The following is a 20,377-nucleotide window of genomic DNA, read 5'->3' as shown; positions in this document are numbered from 1 at the left end:
TCCCAGCCTCATATACTTCTCCTCTTCCAGAGAAGCAGGGGCACTCACCATTGTGGGGTTCCCTTCTTTTCAGAAAAATTTGAGTTTTCTATATTGAACATGAGGGGTTTTCTGGCCCACTTCATAGAGTCTTGGGAGCTCACTCTCTCCTCTCTCTCTCTCTCTCTCTCTCTCTCTCTCTCTCTCTCTCTCTCTCTCTCTCTCTGTGTGTGTGTGTGTGTGTGTGTGTGTGTGTGTCTGTGTCTCTGTCTGTCTCTCTGTGTGTCTGTCTCTTTGTGTCTCTCTCTGTGTGTCTCTCTGTGTCTGTCTCTCTCTCTGTCTCTCTCTGTCTCTCTCTGTCTCTCTCTCTCTGTCTCTGTCTCTCTCTCTCTCTCTCTCTCTCTCTCTCTCTCTCTCTGTGTGTGTGTCTGTCTGTGTCTCTCTCTGTCTCTCTGTCTCTCTGTGTCTCTCTGTGTGTCTGTCTCTCTCTCTGTCTGTCTCTGTCTGTCTCTGTCTCTCTCTGTCTCTCTGTCTCTCTCTCTGTCTCTCTCTCTGTCTCTCTCTCTCTCTCTCTCTCTCTCTCTCTCTCTCTCTCTCTGTGTGTGTGTGTGTGTGTGTGTGTGTGTGTGTGTGTGTGTGTGATGTGTACATGTGAATGCTGACTGGCAAGTGCCATGGCGAGCATATGGAGATCAGAAGACAACTAACTTTTGGGAATCTGCTCTTTCTACAATAGGTCCAACGGATCTGACTCAGGTGATCGGGTTTACATAGCAAGCTTTTTACCTACACTCATCTTGATAGCCTAGCAGGGATTTGAACTGCATTGATTAGGCTCTTTGTTCACTTATGGAAGATAAACATCCCATTGGCCAAAATGTGATGCCAGAACTTCTCAGACTATGATAGATGGACAGTGTTGCTAGGGATGTATTTGCTGTCTTATATCTTCAAGGCAATATTAAACTAAGAAAGAAATGCAGATCTGCTTTTCTAAAGGAAACATACATGCCCAGGCTCAGCCTGTGTGGAGTCCTCTTCACTGAGCTGTGGAATGAATGTTTGGGAAAGCAAGTGACTCCCAATGAGTCTACTGTGTGACTTAAAGGCATCCTTTCCTGCCTACTGCTTAAAGGTTTTCTTCCCCGGGACTGAATTTCTCTACAAGTCCAACCAAGCTGGAAGAGCCTGTCACATAGGAAGAGCTACACCATTTACTAAAAAGACCCCTTGAGTTAAACATCTCCATAAACAAAGACCAAGACCCTTGACCAGCCTTCTGCGCCATGCAAAACCAGCTGTAGCAATCTCTGGCAGAGGACACTTTAGATGACATAAAAATCCATGAGACGAGGTTAGGGAGATGGCTCGGTGCGTAAAGACATTTGTTGTGCAAATATGAGAACCTAACTTCAAACTTCTAAAACACACACACACACATGCATGCACGCGTGCATATACACGCACACACACCAAGCATGTCTGTAACCCCAGCATCAGGATGTAGAGATAGGCAGATAGCAAGAGAACTCCATCCAGCCTTGTGGAAGCTGTAAGCTTCTAGTTCAGTGGCAGACCCTGTCTCAAGACAAAGAGACAGAGAGTGATAGAGAAAGACACCTTGCATTTTCATGTGAGCTCATGGACATGCACCAATATACTCACATGCACTCACCACATGCATCCATACACACACACACACACACACACACACACACACACACACACATACACACACACACACACACACACACACACACATACACACACACACACACACACACACACACACATACACACACACACATACACACACACACACACACACACACACACATACACACACACACATACACACACACACATACACACACACACACACACTCACACACATACACACCACACACACATACTACACACACATTCACACAACACACACCACACACACAGCACACACACACATACACACACACACATACACACACACACATACACACACACACATACACACACACACACACACACACACACACACACACACACACACACATACACACACACACACACACACACACACACATACACACACACACACACACACACACACATACACACACACACACACACACACACACACATACACACACACACACATACACACACACACATACACACACACACACACACATACACACACACACCACACACACACATACACACACATACACACACATACACACACACACATACACACACACACACACACACACACACACACACACACACACACATACACACACACCACACACACACACACACACATACACACACACACATACACACACACACATACACACACACACACACAGACTCACACACACACACACACACACACACACACACACACACACACATACACACACACACACACACACACACACACACACACACACACACATACACACACACACATACACACACACACATACACACACACACATACACACACACACACACACACTCACACACATACACACACACACACATACACACACACACATACACACACACACACACACACACACACACACACACACACACACACACACACACACACACACACACACACACACACACACACACACACACACACACACACACACATACACATCCCAGATGATAATAAGCAAATACTTCCTATCCCAGGGTTAGCTTAGTGGAAGAGAGCCTTGTAAAGCTTAGAAGCCAAGCAATTCTCTTTCGGTGACACAAAACTGTGCTAAGGAACAGAATGCCTCGCGTCCTTCATGTAGCCACTCATGCATCAGATGTTTGATGAGCCCTGGAGATCATGACCTGGGCGCCTGAAAGATACTCGTAAAGCCTGAATCCTTTATTCGTGAGTTCTTTCCTTCAAGCCTTTCCCATCCCTACACTCACCCTGCAGGCCTGTCTGCCATAGAGGCTCTGCTGGGTAAGGCGGCCACATTTTCAACAGTTTTCAACAGAACCTTTTTCCTGGGAAACAGTCACATAAAGCTTCAAGGGAGGCATGAAAGAAGGAAGCCATTATGAACCAAAGGCCACCAACAAGGTTGGGAGGCAGAGGTGGAGCTACCTGACAGGCTAGCTCCCCATCCTGACTAAAGAGCTATTGGCAGTTGATGGTTGTTGGATAAGGGCTAGTAAGGTTGGAGCCCTCCATGGGTAGACCAGCCTCCTATAAAGGCTTCTCATGCAATCCTATATAGGCAACGGGAACTATACTAGATTTTTTTTGCTGTTGTTTTGTTTTGTTTTATGGGTTGGGAGGGAAATGGTGGGGGGGGTAGGTAAATCTGGGAGGAGTTGATATGGTCAAAATCATACAAACTCAACTGTACAAAACTTAACTAATTTTTTAAAAATGAGAGGCATGGGGAAGGATCTAGATCACTGCCTGCTGTAGGAACTGTTCCGGGCTTGTCGTATACACAGTGGGGTAGTAGGTGCAAGAGACAAGCGTGTCATTGTGCTTGGGGAATGGCCTGCAGCTGGCAGCTATTGGCTCATTCAGACCGGTTCCCATAGGAGCATGGGAGCATATTTTCAGGCTTTCTCTCCCAGTGAGCTGCAACACTGCTGTTTTGTCCCTAGGTCCTGAGATTAATCTTGCGTGCCTGTGGATGACAGGTGAATGTATGTCCTAACATGTGTTTTAACTAATTGCTCATTACTGAGTGAAATTTGTCATCCTCAGCTGTCCTTTTCCCCTCCCATCTGCCCACACCTGTTAAATCCTCTTGATTATCCTCCAAAGTCACATTTCACTGATCCAATCTCTGCCCTACCGCTGTGCGGCCCTGGGTACAAACCTCAGGCCTCACTGCTGGCTTCCCATGCTTGTTTCTCACGCTTACCATGAGGGAGAAATGAGACACAGGGTCAGCCATCGGTAAATGTTGATTATTTTTATTCCCCACTTATTCTTTCTCTGTACTCCCATGGCAGATGACTCATGCAGCTATATGTGGTGTAGATTCAGGTTGCTTTGTGTAAGCCAGAAACAATAAGCCTTTAATTTAAGGATGACTCTATATTGACCCTTAGGTAAGAAAGCCAGAAATGGGAGGAATGGGCTTGAGGGGAGGTGGACAGGAGTAATTAATTTCCATAGGTACCTTTAGCAGGGATTTAGACCTAGCCAGTTGTTTATGACCCAAATATGCAATTTCAAAATATATATCAAATCAATCATATTTTGCAAGATAATCTTCTGTAAACTTGCTATGTGAAAAAGTCACTCTATATTTAAAGAGACACAGGAAAATAAAAGATAGTTGGGGGGGCAAAAGAGAAAGCTGTAACCCAAAGGGTATTTGAATAAGATTAAAAAAAAAAGCCATGAGAGAAAGGCATGGGTCGCTGGTGATGGGTTTGCTCTCTCTGGCTCTAGGTAGAGCAAGTCACTGCCCATGCCAATTTATACAACATCGTTAAAATGTATATTGCAGGGAGTGCAAACTTTGGCAGACATCTGAAAAGTAAAAAAAGAAAAAAAAATGGTAGTTAATGAGTTAACACACAGTGTTTGAAGACAACTCCATTTCTTTCTGACCTACTTAAAAATGAAGCATAAAAAGAAGCTCTGATAAGAAGCAAAGAGAACAAGAAGAAAAGGAAAAAAAAAAAAAAAAAAAAAAAAAAAACCTCACTCTTTACCAATGTTCCCTTACCAAGACTGCTCTGTGAACAGCTAAGGTCCGGTGATAAGGCTCCAGTTATCTGCTGAGTCTCATTTTCCAAGGGCCATCTATTTCCCAAACAATACTGGGAAACATCTTTTGTTCATGAGCCAAGATGATTTTGGGGGGAAAAGCATGAGAATTGAAAAGGAAATTAACTAAGGTCTTTTTTAGACCCTACCTCTCACCTTCCCAGCTGTAAGGCATGTTGTTGTGCCCTCAGCAGGAGGTTGTCTAGTACCGAGCACCAGGTACCTAAGCCACCAAAAAAAAAAAAACCCAAAAAGACCAGCCTGCAAATGACCACCAGCCTTCTTTGTGACTGGTGGAGAAAACCCAGAAGCAAACCTCCAAGCAGCCCCCTGCTGTGAGCCCTGCTCAGTGCAGCAGTCTCGCTATCATTGCACTCTCAGGCAAGAATTCTGCCTTTCTCTGCATTTTATTTTTAGCCAAATACACTTCAGGCAATCCTGAAAAGAGACGGTTATGAACTGTCCCCACCCCCAATGATGCTTTGAGGCTTAATTAAGGACAGTGATGGCTCTGGGGGCCTGAAAACATGTTAGAACACCAAGCCAGTCCTCACTGATGCCCCATCCCCCCCAAGCAGAAATCAGGGGCCATGGAGAGGAAACAAGGCAAACCAGAAGGGTATCAAGCCACGCCAAAGGAATCTGTTCTCTAGTTCTAAACAGAGGCAGAAAAAGCAAGACTGAGCAGCCATCCACCCACAGAGCTGTTTGTATGCATGACAAGGGGAACGGACACACAGTTGTACTCACACTTGAGCTCACAAGATCAGCAGTATGGACCCAAATCATGCTGTGTGTGTAAGCAAGTTGGCCTTCACATATGCACACGCACACACGCCCATGTGCGCGCACATACACATCAGAAAGATTTTGCTGAGAGATGTCCAGGACAAAAGTGCTAAGTCTCTTCTTGGGGAAACTCACACCCTTCTGACCTTGCATTGAAAGTGTCTATAGTAATCCAAGCACACAGGAGCGGCAAGCCCTGCCGAGCCAAGGCATGCACCCCGTGTGTTGGCCACCTTGGGCCCCATCTGCTTTCCGCCAGTAGATGGTTGCCCACAGCCACTCCACTTAGCATTCTGAGTGTCGTAATCCCCAGGGTCCTCGAAATTTCCCTCACCATCTATCACTGATTACACCACAGTAAAGCAAACATAATAGGTCTCATTCACATCAACTGCACAATCGGGAGACGGTTTTATATTTTATTCCATAATGAGGGTGGCTTTATTGTTGAGGGTGCTGGAGGAATACAAATCAGGAGATTTCCTGTCCATAAAGGGGGCCAGTATTGGAGTCTGGAGGAGTGTGAAGTCGAGAAGAGGGACCGTTCCCAAGATTTATGTGTAAATAAAATGAGAGCTTTACAACGTGAGGGAAGAGGACTCTTTAACATGGCTCTCCTTTAGAAATATTTATACAGGCCTGTAAGCCAAGTCCAATAATTCAGGGTCGATAATGGGAGGTGTTCCCAAAAACATATCAAATATTAAAAGCTCCATTTTACAGAAAAACACTTCACCTGTTGGGTAGGCAGAGTAGAATTTAGGCAATGTTCCCTTTGTTTTCCACCAAGAAAGATTTAAGCTGTCCCTTCCCCTTCCTGGTTTACATTCTAGGAAGGAATAGTTCCTTTGCCAGGAGATCTGGAAGAATACAGAAAGGTTTATTGCAGTCACCCAGGTCCCTCTATAGGACTGCAGCAACTACAAAGTGACCAGAGCACCACCCTGGTCCTCAACAGACACAGAAAGATGCCAACGGAGTCTCCAGACAGTAGGACAAGAGATGCCAAGGCTAAGGTGTAACTCAGTGGTTCTTCCCTGATACCTGGGGAGCCCTGGGGCCCATCCTGAGCACAGACAAAGAGAAAGGAAGGGAAGGCATGAGAGGATGGAAGGAGGAAAGGGAGGGAGAGGAAGCAGAAAGGAGGTAAAAGAAAGGAAAAGAAGAAAGGAAGGGAGGGCGTAGGCCTCATCACAGGTGCAGAGATTAGGAGCTTTCTGAAGAGGTGACTGACAGAGTCTTGAAGGAAAGCAGTCACTTGGTAGGTGGCTGCTGAACTCTCCACATGCCTGCGCATGCCATGTCCTCTGCTTAGACTGCGAATCTGTTTCCTCTTCTCCGAAAACATCTGTGACACCTTTCTGAATCTCCAAGCCTATCCTCGGTCTTTCCTCTCATCCGGGTTCCTCAGCCTTCTCTAACACTGAAAAAAACAAAAACAACAACAAAAAAAAAAAAACAGCACAGGCATTTGGCAAGGGAGCTGGGTTTGACCCAGGACCTTCAGACTTGAGGCACAACTGTCCTGAGGTGGAAACACAGACCTGCTGCGGCTTCTCATAACAAGATCCCTCAGCCAAAGGCGACAGTGTTGACAACATATACGCTGTGTATTTTTTTTTAAGTGTCTTGAAATTTTTTTGTGAAACAAGAAAGGTTGTCAAATTCTCAATGCTCCAGAAAGGTAGCTATTTATTTACCCTGGCTCACATTCCCCTCAGCAGCAGCAGCAGCAGCAGCAGCAGCAGCAGAGCCTCTCCAAACCTGGCAAACACACGGGTCCCACTGCTGTTGGGGGAATTGTTTTAATTACCTCCAATGCAGTGAAGCTCAGAGCTGGAGGCTTTGGATGGAAAAAAAAAAAAAAATCAAAAAACAAACAAACAAACAAAAAACAACTCCGCTGAGACAGCAGTGCCCCAGGAAGCCTTGGTAAAAGATCCAGCCTTACCAAAGATTGTGGAGAGTCAAAGGGGCGAGAACTGTGGAAAGGAGTTGAGAAAGCCCAGTGCCCTGGCCAGGAACATTGTAAACCATGAGAGTCCCTGCTAGGAGTGGGCGGGAGTTACCCTAGAGAACGGTAGGCTGCCCTTCCGCCTCTGGAAGGCAGGGCCCAGCTCATGCTGCCAGAAAGATGTGCGAGAGCAGAAGGCAGAGCTCACGGGACCTAGGCTACCTGTAGAAGGAATATCCTCTGTGTTGTATGGATGCAACACTCGTCAATGTCACACACATCATTCCTATCACTGAACAGGTTCTTGTAGGACCAGACAGCAACTTGCAGGGACACCTAAAGGCAGAGACCCCGAACCAGGAAGAGCATCATTGGGTGCTAAACACACAAAGAGCTCAAATCCTCTATAGACATCCAAACTGCGGCTGAGAACAGCAGAGTCCTGTTTAACATTCAACTGTCAAGTAGATTAACCAGGACAGAAAGAGAACACCTTCAAAGCCCAAAACACCAGAACCAAAGAATTAAATCGCTGGAATATTAGTGGGTTGTGCTTGAAGACAAAATTGAATACTTAATATTTGTCTGTTGCCTACCAAGGCAAATTGTGCAAAATAACTCAAAATGAAATATTTAATTAGCTACTCTGATATGGATTTGTTTTCAAGCCATTAATCTAATTAACACACCCAGCTTCCATTGTGCAGTGCTGGCCTTGTTCATATGAAGCCAGCACATAGCTTGAATTTGTCTACTCATGTACACGGCTATCTTGAAGAGCCTCCCTCCTTGTCACACAGACTATTTCCTGCTCCCTTGCTTTCTGTATTTGTGGGTAGCATTCATTATGAACAAAACAAAATAAAGAAACTGCTCCAAATAAGGACCATTGATGCTTCGAACTATACAGGAAAGGGCTGTTTATCCAATGTGCGTTGCAGCTGTGGCAGATGCATGCGTGTGCACATGCAAAGCAAATGAACAGCCCGCATAATCGTGACAATTATACTTTGCAATATGCTCCCTTTTCACTATTAACTAGGGAAGCTCCAAGGAAGAAAAGAAAAAAAAAGGCCTCATTTTGTTCCTTTAAAATTTGCAGCTTTGTGGACTCTACCTGCTTACCAATAAATTTAGGACTATTGAAAATATGCTGTAATGAATTTGTGAGCAAAAATTATTCCCACTGAAAAATTATATAATGAACAATTTCGGGGCATATGGTCTCGAGTATAGCTGAGAGAATGCCAGTGCAATACTGCCATCTACAGGAAACAGTGGCGAACCGCACAAACCTTACTATACCACCCCCCCCTCATCCTCCCCCGCCCACCTTGTTGGTTTGAGAAAACCCGTGGTAAGGGAGCGGCCCGTGTATATGATAATGATAGAGAAAGGGGCTCCTGATTTAAATGATTCAAATTCAAGACCACGGATCTTCAATGTTTCCTCCTTTCACCTGGACACGGAGAGGCCGAGCAGAACATGCCGACCAGGAGAAAATCAGAACTAAGGAGTTCTGCCCTCAGCCTCCACTGCAGAAGGACCGCACATACCCCAGTCTTGATATAGCCTGGCTTTTCTGTATGCTCTCACTCGAGCTTGCTCGCGTATGGTTTGAATGTGAAACCCGAGCAGGCTTGGTTTTCTGAAACCAAGGCACCCACAGAACCAAGGAAGTTCTGTTTGGTTCCCAGCTGGTGGCGCTGTTTGAAGAAGTGATGGGAACTTTGAGTAGTAGGGGCTGGCTGGAGGAGGTCCACTCACTGGGAGTGTACACTTGAGGTAGATCTGGAGTCCCGTCTGCCCCTGACTCCCTTTCTTTATCATGCCACAACCTGCTCTTCTGTGCCATAACTTCTGCTGCTCAATTGCCTGGGCTAACCACCCATGAACTGAAGTGAAGTCTCCAATACAGGCAAAATGAAATTTTCCTCCCTTAAATTGCTCCCTTGTGTATTTGGCCACAGCCACACAAAGGTAACTAATAAAAACTGTTTAAGAAAGCATAAAGAAACAGAACAAAGAAATAGTAAAAAAAAAAAAAAAAAAAAAAAAAAAAAAAAAGTATAAATATTGCACACGTATGTGAAATCTCCAGATATCTTATTCTGGTGATTAAATCATTAACTCTGTAGTCGGACTAACACACATCTGAAGGCTAGCTTTGGCACAACACAGCCTGGGAAACTTGGAGTGAAAAAAAATATTTTTTTTCATGTATATTGGCCAGATGAAAACAGAAGAACCTAAGAGGTTTGTTATATGGGTGGGCATTTATCAAGTGAGATTTTGTGCCATGTGTTGAAATGCCATTCTGGTGAGATAGGCCAGCCTCCCCTCTCTAATTCAGAGACCTCTGAATTCAGGACCTAATGAAAACGTGCATTACAAGATCCATGACCTCACTGGCCGCCAGGTGGTTGGCTAGGTTTCCAGTACCAGGCACAATTTGTCTCCTGTTGAGCTGGCAGTAAGCCCAATTAGAGAGCTTTTAGTTATTGCCAAGATTTAAGTATCAATGTTGTACCCTGGGGGATTACCTGTATTTCATATACACAGGAAAATAAAGGACATTTCCAATTGCATATGGAAAAGACTCAGACCACAGTGGCCAGGTAGCTAAGGAAGAATGCTATGACTAAAATGTGAAATAGCCTCCACAGGCTCCTGTTTTAAGTGCTCTGTGCCCAGCTTGTGGGACTACTTTATCTTATTATATTTCCATTTATTTATTTATTTACTTGTTTAATCACTTTACAGCCTGATCGCAGCCCCTTCCCTCCTCTCCTCCCAGTCCCACCCCCTGTGACTCCCTCTCTCTTTTCCACCTTCCCCTCTTCTCAGAGAAGGGGAACCCCCTCTATCCCCCTCCCCACCTTGGGTACCAATCCACCCTGGCACACCAAGTCACCGCAGGACTAAGCACATCCTCCCCCATTGTTAGGAGACCCACATGATGACCACTCTGGATATCTGCTATACATGTGTAGGGGGCCTAGGTCCAGCCATACATGCTCTTCAGCTGGTGGGTTCAGTCTCTGTGAGCCCCCGTGGGCCCAGGCCAGCTCACTCTATAGATCTTTTTGTGGTATCCATGACCCTTCTGGCTCCTTCAATCCTTCCTTCCATTCTTCCACAAAACTCCGGAAGCTCGGCCTATTGCTTAGCTGTGGGTCTCTGCATCTGTTTCCATCAGCTGCTGAATAAAGCTTTTCAGAAGACAGTTGTGCTAGGCTCCTGCCAGCAAGCACAGCAGAGCATCACTAATAGTTTCAGGGATTGGCTCTCTTCCATGGGTGGCTCTCAGGTTAGGCGACTCATTGGTGTGCCATTCCCTCAATCTCTGCTCCGTCTTCATCCTTAAGTTTCTTGTAGGCAAACCAAATTTTGGGCCAAAGGTTTTATGGTGGGTTGAGGGCCCCCTTCCTCCACTGGGAGTCCCCCTTGAGTACCGGAGGAGTCGACTTGAAGCTTCATAACATCATCTTCACATACCCCCCAACACCCCCTACCCCTACCCCCTCCCCACCCCTGCTGCTAGGAGTCTCAGCTAGGGGCATCCCCATAGACTCAGGGGAGCCTCAGCCCCAGAGATGCCCTCCCGCCAATTTCTCCCCCGTCCTCCCCGCCCCCACTCCTCCCGCAGCTGTCCCCTCCTCCGTTCTCCCCACACCTGATCCCCACCCTTGTTTCCCTGCCCCCACTCTTCGCCCACTCAGTTCCCTCCCTCTGTCCCTTCAGACAGACATGTATTTCGTTTCCCCCTCTGAGTGAGAGTCAAGCATCCTGTGGGACTATTCTGAAGGCTACAGAGGCTTCTTGAGGAGCCTACCGGCAGAAGCCTACCCTACTGTGGAGCAGGCCTCGTGCCCAAGAGCATCTGGCCAACACAAAACAAACATGTATTCATGGCTTTTAGCCTCTTTTTCCCTAACCAGCGTTACATATATATTCATTCTTAAACATGTAAGTACATCCAGCTTGGCCTGTATGTTCCCTGTATGTATATGATTTCAGGGCTGACCCACATGGTATTGGATAACCAATGGGGTTATTTTCTCCAGGTGTCAGCGTTCCTTAGTCGCCTACAGTGTTTTGTTTCATTTTGCTTTCCTTTGGCTTTTTTTTTTTTTTTTTTTTTTTTTTTTTTTTTTTTTTTTTTTTTCCCTTATTGGGTTTTTGCCTGTTTGCTTTGATTTTCAATTTTGTGCTTTTGTAGAGGCTTATTGCTTTTTGGTGTCGCTGTTTTTGAGAGGGGACAGGAAGGAGGAAGAGAACAGAAAGGTGGTGTTGGGTAGGGAGATGGGAAAGATCTGGGAAGAATCGGGAGAGAGAGAAAATGATGAAAATACATTGTATGAAAAATAATAAACAAACACATAAATACATAGTAGGCCACTCGGGGCAGACATTTGACAGTTTGTCTCTGCTTCTGTATTGCACCATCGCCTTTCTGCCCCACACCATTTGAACAGCTGTTACCCTGCGCTTCTGCTGCCATGGACAGAGCCGCTCTGCCATCACTGGCTGAAATAAATACCCTTTTCCCCATTAACTTCTCTCTGTCAGAGAGAAACACAGAAGTAACTAGTACAGACAATCGGTACCCACAGGGAGGTGATTGCCACAAGTCAAGCTGCCCTGCAGCTCAGCCTAGGAACTGGTTTGCGGGAGACTTGTAGGTGATTTGGGAGGTGCAGGTTGTAGAAATCCTAGACTGCTGTGAACTCCACTTAGTGGCTGATTGTAGTAAGTCTAGAAGACCAGAGAGTTGACAGTAGGCAGAGACTGTGCTCACAGGGTTTCAGAAGGCGACAAGAACTGCACTGGGAATTATATTAGAGGACTTGCCTGGTACATTCCAGCAAAGAATCTTGGCTCTGTTTTTTTTTTTTTTTTTGTTTTTGTTTTGTTTTTTTTTTTTTTTTTTTTTTTTTTTTTTTGCCTATATCCTGAATATTTGGGTGAAGGTGAATTCAAAGTGATCAACTAACTTACTTGACCAAGGAAATTTCAAGGCAGCAAGAAGTTCAGGATACAGCACAATTACTGTGTGCTGCTCTTAACTAGACTTAACAACGAAATTTGAAGAAAAAAAAAAGCAGAGCAGAAGGATTTGAAGGAATCACACTTTGGCGAACCAAGAAACGTAAACATGATGTAAGTGACCACCCGTGGTGGTTTGTAGATGAATATCCCCCATATGCTCATATATTTGAAATTTTAGAGGTCAGGGAGTAGAACTCTTTGATAAGATTAGGAGTAGGAAGTGTGGCCTCTCTTCACAGCAACAGGACAGTGACTAAGACTGAAGTTGGTACCAGTGAGAGGAATATTCCCGTGACAGGCCTGACCATGCTGTCTGTTGGAAGAAATCAGATGACCTTGGTGCTTTGGATTAGAAAAGTGGTTGGGTGCTTTACGTGGTGTTTAATGGGCCATCCTAGCTGAAGCTTGGAAGAGAGTGATGCTGAGAGCAATTTGGACCATGGGGGTTATGCACTGGCATTTTTTCGGCATGTATGTCTGTGCGAGGGTATCGAATCCCCTGAAACTGGAGTTATGGACAGTTGTGAACTGCCATGTGGATGCCGGGGATTGAACCTAGGTCCTCTAGAAGAGCAGCCAAATGCTCTTAACTGCTGAGCCATCTCTCCAGCCCCAGAACTTTGGACGTTTTCAAGTGTTGAGACTGATAGACTGTGGAGACTTTTGAAATTGGATGAATGCATATTTCCAGTATGACAGGTTACAAATCAATGGGAGTCAGGCTGTGGAATGTGGTGATGTGGATAAGAATGGCCCCTGTAGGCTCATATATTTAAATACTTAGTGACCAAAGAGTGGGGTCTTTGATTCCCTACCATGGTAATGGTCTAAACCTCTGAAACTATAAGCAAGTCCCCAATTAAATGTTTTCTTTTATAGGTTGCCTTGGTCTCTTCTCAGCAATGGGACAGTGACTAAGACACCACCAAAGCAAGGGCGCCTACTAAAACTCCCACTCTACCTGTGACCACTCTCACTCTTAAGCAATGAGAATGATTGGGTTTTGTTGTTGCTGTTCTTGTTGAGTCTGGAATAATCTGTTTCATGATGTGCTTCTTACATCCTTTTCCCTTACTTATTAGCTTTTGTTTGTTTGTTTGTTTGTTGAGACAGCCCTTGCTGTCCTGGAATTAACTCTCTCTCTCTCTCTCTCTCTCTCTCTCTCTCTCTCTCTCTCTCTCTCTCTCTCTCTCTCTCTCAATTTTTCTTATTAAATATTTTTACATATACATTTATATTATTATACACATATACAATAAACTACCTACAGCAAGAACCATGAAACAATCAGGAATTATATAAATGCTACATTCTTAGTGTTTTGGCTATTTTATATTTGGTAGCCTTGAAGAAAACCTCTTTCCTATCTTGGGGAACTCTCTTTATATAGCAGGCTGGCCTTGAACCCACAGAGATCCACCTGCCTCTGCCTCCTGCATGAGCCACTACACCCTGCACTTAAGCTTTTTAAACTAATCCCACTTTAAGAGTCCCCTGTCTTCCACTGAGGTGTTAACTATAGGCTATTTTTATGGTGGTTCCTCTAAAAACATCAGCACTTGTCCACATCTTATCACGTCATACCTGGAGTTAGTATCATACCACGTGTGCAGTAAAAGTTGTTTTCAAGAATGTATCCTGCATGTCTCCTGTGCTATGACTGACACATAGTTTATTCTACATATAAATTCTGAGATGGTTGCTGTTTACAGTGCCTTTTACTATGTTCTATGACTATGAATTTTATCTGACAGAATTTCATGTGCTAGAACAACCTTTAGCAATTTTTATAGTGCAAGTCTGCTGACAACAAACTTTCTCACCTTTCATTTGAAAAATCTTTGTTCAACCTAATTTTTGGCAGTTGATTTTTTTTTTTCCCCAAACACTGTTGGGATGTCACTGAGCTGCTTCCTGGACTCCGCTGTTTCCTTTCAGAAGTCCTTTGGCATATGTGTCATTGCTTTCACACAGGCCGTGCATGATTGTTCTTTTTTCCCTCATAGCTTCTTCAAGACTTTATCTTTATTTTCAGTTAAGATGGTACTTATTGTACACTGGTATTTTTGGCACTAGACCACTTTTATATGAGCATATACTAAAGTTCCTTCTCTTCCTTTTGACCCATCTTTCATTTATACTATGGCTTAATCAACTTCACTATGGGTCAACTATAGTGTTAGCAGGCAAACTCCAGGCATTCCCAATGTTTACATAATGCCTGTGCTCGCTTTCATGCTATCAATGTCTTTTTTTTAAAGCTTGATAACCCGTATTAGACTATTCTTTTGCAAAAGTGAAATTATGTATCAGTGATACTATGTTATCACTGACCTGTCATATTCAGGAACAAATACTTTTTTTTAAAACGAAGTCCCTTAGAGCTTAAAAATTATTATCATTCCCTTGTATTGTATATGGGTGCTCTGCCTGCATATACGTCTGTGCTTTGTGTGCATCCAGTGTCCATGGATGCTAGAAGAGGGTTGGATACCCTAAAGCTGAAGTTACAGTGAGCCGCCATGAGGTTGCTTCACACAAACTTTACAATTTAAGATTGAACTACCCCTGATAATAAACAGAAAGCCTGCCATCAGCCTACCAGAGCCCTGTGGTGGCCACAGGGAGCAGCTGATAGAGGAGGAAATGTAGACATGAGGAGATGAACAGGTGGCATGAGGCCTTATGCAGTGGAGCATACACTGAGATGTAGCCTCAGCTCCTGTGGCTAGATAACCTTGTCACCCAAAAATTACTGCTAGCTCCACGACTAAGGTTACCAAGTGGCCCAACCTCTAGACTACCTAACTACTGCGATCTGGTCAAATGCCCAGGCAAGAGCAGAGAGGATGAGCGTGTGCTTACACTCAGCTTGTTTTCTCCAGTCCAGGTCCAAACCCAGGAAATAGTGTACCCCACTTTTATGCTAGCTCTTCCCATATCAATGGGTGTAACCAAACCATCCCCAACAGACCTGCCTACGGCCAACCTAATCCAGGCCATTCCTAGTTGGATCTCCCTTCCCAGGTGATTCTATTTTGTCTTGACAATTAAAACCAACCACCTCACTTTGTTTCTCCTTTTCTTTTCCTCTTCTAATGTCCATATTCTTATTTCTTTTACATTAACTTTTAAAATGGCGACCACTTTAAATCATTTTTGCCATTTTCTGTTCTCTGGACATTGATGATACATTAGTCCATTTTAGCATGATTTCTAAGAGTATTTCTGTTCCCCTTGGCAGGGCTGTCTTGCCAGGCCACAGGACTCACTCAGTCCTGATGCAACTTGATGTGCTGGGGTGGGTTGGTAGTGGGGGACTCCCCTTTTCTGAGGAGTAGGGGAGTAGCGATAGGAAGAAGAGGGGGGATGGGACTGGGAGGAGAGGAGGGAGGGGGCTACAATTGGATGTAAAGTAAATAAAGAGAGAGGAGGAGGGAGGGAGGGTGGGAGGGAGGGAAGGAGGGAGAGAGACAGAAAGAGACGGAGAGAAAGAGAGAACAAAAAATAGAATCTAGGCAAATAAAAGAGCAAGCATGCTTCTCAGGAAAAAGGGGAGGCTTGTAACTGAGTGAGGGACTATCATTGGAGGAATGAGGGACTGCCATTGCTTTTTTGAGCCATCAGTTAGTATGCACGTAATCTCTAGTTTTATATGGGTAGGACAAGTCTATAATGGTAGGACAAGATGACAAGTATGAGAAAGTTTCTCATGGCTCAACTCAGTCTCCTCAGCAGGAACGGACTATCTGAGCGGTCATGAGATAGCTCAGCCGGTAAGGCCCTAGCCATGCAAGTCCGAAAAACTGAGTTTGATTCCTGTAATTCCCACGGGAGAAGGAGAGAGTCAACTCCTGAAAGTTGTCCTCTGACCCCCCACATGTGCCCTGTAGTAGCTATGTACCCCTAAATTTTTAAGTGGTTTTCTTAATCTTTTTCATTCTGGTTTCTTTCTGTTTCTGCTATCGAAATTTGTTTTCTTCCGTCTGGGTAGAACTGAAGATTGAACCTTCAAAATTAGGCTGCTCACTAAGATGATCCTGAAATAAAACTGATGGGAATATTAAAACCAACAAATGCATAACTCCTAACACAGAAGAAATGTGATAAAGCAAGGCAACACAAAGTCTCCAAAAGACCATAAACCTTAAATTACAGAATTAAAGAGAGTGACATAGTTAAAATGGCAGACAATTCAAAAGTTTACTCATAAAAACGATCGGTGGATTGAAAGAGAAAGCAAGCAGATGTATAAAATGAATCAATTCTGTACACAAGTAACAATATCAGCAACACAGATTACAGTAATATGAATATGAAATTCATCAAAGAAAACTATATTTTGGACATAAATAAACAGAAATGTTTAAATAAGAAATTCAACCAGATAAAAACAGTGGAAATGTGATTAATAAATTACAGGAGTAGAAGATTGAAGAATTAATTCACTCAAATTAAAATTTAAAATAATGAACACAACTTCTAAGCATTCTGGGATATTATCAAGAAAAGAAATCTAAGACTCCTTGGAGAAGGAGCTGATATAAAGAAAACAAAAGGCATAGAAAATCTATTCAGTGAAATCATATGGAAGGAAATTCCCCAAACTAGGCAAAATAGTTATCCAAATAAAATGGATTTAGAACCCCAAACAGACATGGCCAGAGAGAAAAAAAAAATGTCTCTATGATAGTCTATAGACTATTACTAAATATTACTGCCCAGAGATTTGTGTTGTGTTCAACTTTGGTCAGAGAAATTCCTTATTGCAGTGAGTAGTGGTTAGTGCAAAGAATCTAAAACTGTATCACTAACTATAAGTGTTCATTTAGAAGAACAAATGAAAGAAAGGTAAAAGGAGAAAGAACAAGGAGGAGGAGGAAGGGAGGAAAAAAGAGAAAGAGGGAAAGAAAAAGAAAAACACTAATTGAACCACCCAGAAAAACAATGATAGGAATCAGAAAAGCCCTGTCAGTAGCAACTATAAATAAAATGGTCTTGATTCTTCAATTAAAAGATGAAGAAGAGCTGAGTGAATTTAGAGCAAGACCCATAGGTTTTGCTAATAGAAACACATTTCATTGGCAAAGACATACATAGACTATGGTGAAATGAATATATAAACAAATGAAAGTGGAAAAGTGGAACCTATAGCTACATTAAGTATACTTCAAATTTTGTCAGAAGCAGTAAAGAGAATTGCTACATTAATAAGGAACAATCTACCAAGACGATAGAATAAATATATATGCACCCAACTGATATGCTCAACTCCATAACCATTACGGGACAGAAAAACACAAATAACTCAATTGATAAGACCATCGACCTGAAGGCCCAAGGTTCAAATATACACCTTTAATCCAAAACGATGAAAGTAAAGTTAGTTTGTAAAAGGAAGCACCCATGTTTGAAAGTGATCCCAAATTGAAAGGCAGACAAACTGACAAATCAGAGAAATATTTGACAGAATATGACCAACTCTCATGAGAACAGAGAGAAAAGAGTGGTCACTTAAAAGAGAACAGTGCAGAGAGAGAGGGGAGGAGGAGAGGCAGTTTTACTAGGAGAGTTTTTCAGCGACAGGTTGAAGAGAGAACAAGACACAGGTGAAGACAGAAGGAGCCAGAGAATGAGGAGCCAGAAGATTAGAACAGATTGCTAGAGTTAGTTTGAGGCCAAGTAGAGCAATTCAGTAAGAAGTCAAGAGAAGCCATTTCAAATCAGTCAGTTTGGAGAGGACTCTGAGCCAGAACAGCTGAGTTGAACCAGCCAACTACAATTCAGAAAGATCTAGTAAGGGTGAGTATATTCAGCAGTAAGTCTTAGAGACTGAAAACATTCTATGCCTAGATTAGATTGTGCAGAGGCTAGAAATGTCCAGGATTAGGCCTGGGTTAGCAGACAGAGGCAGTAGGCCTCAGAGAGGACAATTATATCAGGAGAATAAAAGATGCTTTTACAATTATGTACTTCCAATGTCTTTAAAAACAAGAACAAGCCAAACCCTAGATCAATAGAAAAAAAAAAAAAGAAAGAGGATCAGAGCATAAATTAAGTGGACACTAAAAGGGAACAATAGAATCACTGAAACAAAAAGTTGTCCTTTGAAAAAAACAAATATAATAATAAAAAAAAAACCCCATAGCCAAATTAATCAAAGAACAGGAAACCTAAGTTAATAAAGTAGAGATAAAAGAGCATCTTATAATACATAACATAAAACCAGAGGTCCATTAGAGAATACTTTGAAAACTTACTCAAAGATATTTAGAAAGAACAGATAAATCCCTAGACACACATGATCTACCAAATTTAAACCAAGAGTATACACACAACTTAAACAAGTCTTCTAACAAAGAAAAGTTTGAGACTGGATGGACTCACTGCAAATTCCACAAGACTTTAAAGAGCACACAGCAGCAATCTTCAGTGTACTCCAGAAGAAGAAAAAAAGGGAGGGAATACTTCCAATTCATCATACGAAGTCAGTATTATTCTGAAACCAAAAGCAGATAGTATCTTTATACTATAAAACAGCAGCTCTCAAGGGTCAAATGACCCTTTCATAGGAGCTGTTAAGATCGTCAGAAAACACAGATACTTACACTATGATTCATAACAGTAACAAAACTATAGTTATGAAGAAGCAATAAAAATCACTGTATGGTTGGGGGGAGTCACCATACATAAAGAACTGTACTAAAGGGTTATAGTGTCAGGAAGGTAAGAACAATTGCTATGAAAGAAGAAACCTAAAGACCAATCTCCCTGATGAATACAGATGTAAAAATTCTGAATGAAGCACTTGAAAGCCTAATTAACACACTGAAAAGACTATACACCATATCTAGTTGGCTTCCTTCATCTGCGAGCATGTGCAGCATCTGCAAATTAATACATGCCATGCAGCACATAAGTAGATTACTAAGAACCAACACACAGAAACATCCTAGGTGTCCATCATCAGATGACTAGATAAACACACTGTGGTTGTACATGTTACAATATGGTTTCATTCAGCTACAAGGAAGAATGAAATTATGTAATTTTCAGGGGAGTTTATGGAATTGGATATCATGCCAAGTGAAATAAGCCAGATTAAGACAAACACACTTTCTCTTTGGCAAAATCTGTTTCTCACACACACACACACACACACACACACACACACACACACACACACAGAGAGAGAGAGAGAGAGAGAGAGAGAGAGAGAGAGAGAGAGACAGACAGACAGACAGACAGACAGACAGACAGACAGACAGAGAGACAGAGAGACAGACACAGACACAGAGACACAGAGACAGACACAGACAGAGACAAAGAGACAGAGAGAGAGACAGAGACAGAGGGGCAGAAAGAACGTGAGAAAGACAATGAAGGGGGAAGGGTAAAGGGACAAGAGAGTAAAAGGAGTGATTATGTACCAATGCAATGATATACATATATATGAAAGTTATTATATCTACTTAGATGCTAACTGATATAAACTAAGAATGTAGAACAAGGAAGTTTGAATTTGAACATGTTCATTGGAAGCCAACTACTACTCAGTGTAGAGATTTGGTGGCATGGTAAAATAATCACAGACAGAAATAGGAGTGGGAGCTCATAGTGAGAGCAGGCTCAGAGTTAAGGAGTGCATCGGCAGCACAAATGTACTGTGGGAAGTCAAGGACATGGAGAGGATGCCACAGATGGATGCAGAGATGCACTGTGTAACTCAGGAAGGACAGCGTGGGAGATAAATGTACAAGGAATGCAAGTGGTACCAAGGGAATAGGATCCATGCTAAGTCTGTGGGAGCAAAGGCTATACATCAAGAGGAGCAGCAGCACTGGTCG

Source organism: Acomys russatus, chromosome 22 (assembly GCF_903995435.1).
Source record: "Acomys russatus chromosome 22, mAcoRus1.1, whole genome shotgun sequence".
Taxonomy (NCBI): Eukaryota; Metazoa; Chordata; class Mammalia; order Rodentia; family Muridae; genus Acomys; species Acomys russatus.
The sequence above is the reverse complement of the archived record's forward strand: the minus strand, read 5'-3'. Positions refer to the sequence as shown.